The sequence below is a fragment of the Aplysia californica genome, unplaced genomic scaffold, assembly GCF_000002075.1.
Source record: "Aplysia californica isolate F4 #8 unplaced genomic scaffold, AplCal3.0 scaffold01347, whole genome shotgun sequence".
Taxonomy (NCBI): Eukaryota; Metazoa; Mollusca; class Gastropoda; order Aplysiida; family Aplysiidae; genus Aplysia; species Aplysia californica.
The window spans coordinates 2,119-2,895 of NW_004798617.1; positions in this window are offsets into that span (position 1 = coordinate 2,119).

Genomic DNA, 777 nt, shown 5'->3' on the forward strand with positions numbered 1-777 from the left:
TGGTCTTTACTCGGATTGTGGTTTATTTCTGTGTACAATGTCCATAACAGTCAGATATCTTACTATCTTAATAGCTAAAGCAGTTGGCGAAGTTGCCAGTTCAAAGGTAGGTATAGTTATAATTACTCTCGGTTGATCTATAAACCTTCTGGTCCGGAAGAGGGAGTGGTGGTGGTTTGAGGGGGGGGGGGGGGGGGGTGCATATCATGGTGGATGTCTCTGTGTGTTGGTTTTTTTTGGGGGGTGGTGGTGTCAGTAATACCTAACGAATACAATAAATGAACAGTGTTTCTTTTTTTCGCACCGCGGATAATAGCAGCAATAACAACAGCGGCAACTACAACGACAATAATAAAAACAACAACAACAATAACAACAACAACACCATCAAGTAACAACAACTGCAATAAAAAAACAGCAACTACAACAACACCAGCAACAGCAACAGCGACAATAAGAGTTACAACAACAGCAGTAGCAGCAGCAACTGCAACCATAATAACAATGAGAGCAACAAGAATAACATTAGTAACAAAGACACTAGTAACAACAACAACAACAACAACAACAACAACAATAGCAATAACAACAGCAGCAGCAACCATAGCAGCAGCAACAACAACAAGAACTGTAGCAACAGCGACAATATCTACCGCAACTGGCCCTGTAGATGTATTTTTAAATCACCGTATACATTGTGCACTTTTAAGATGTGCTGTGTCCCGTCATCCTTTGCACCCCCCCCTCCCCCTTCAACCCTTTACCTTCCCTCCTACC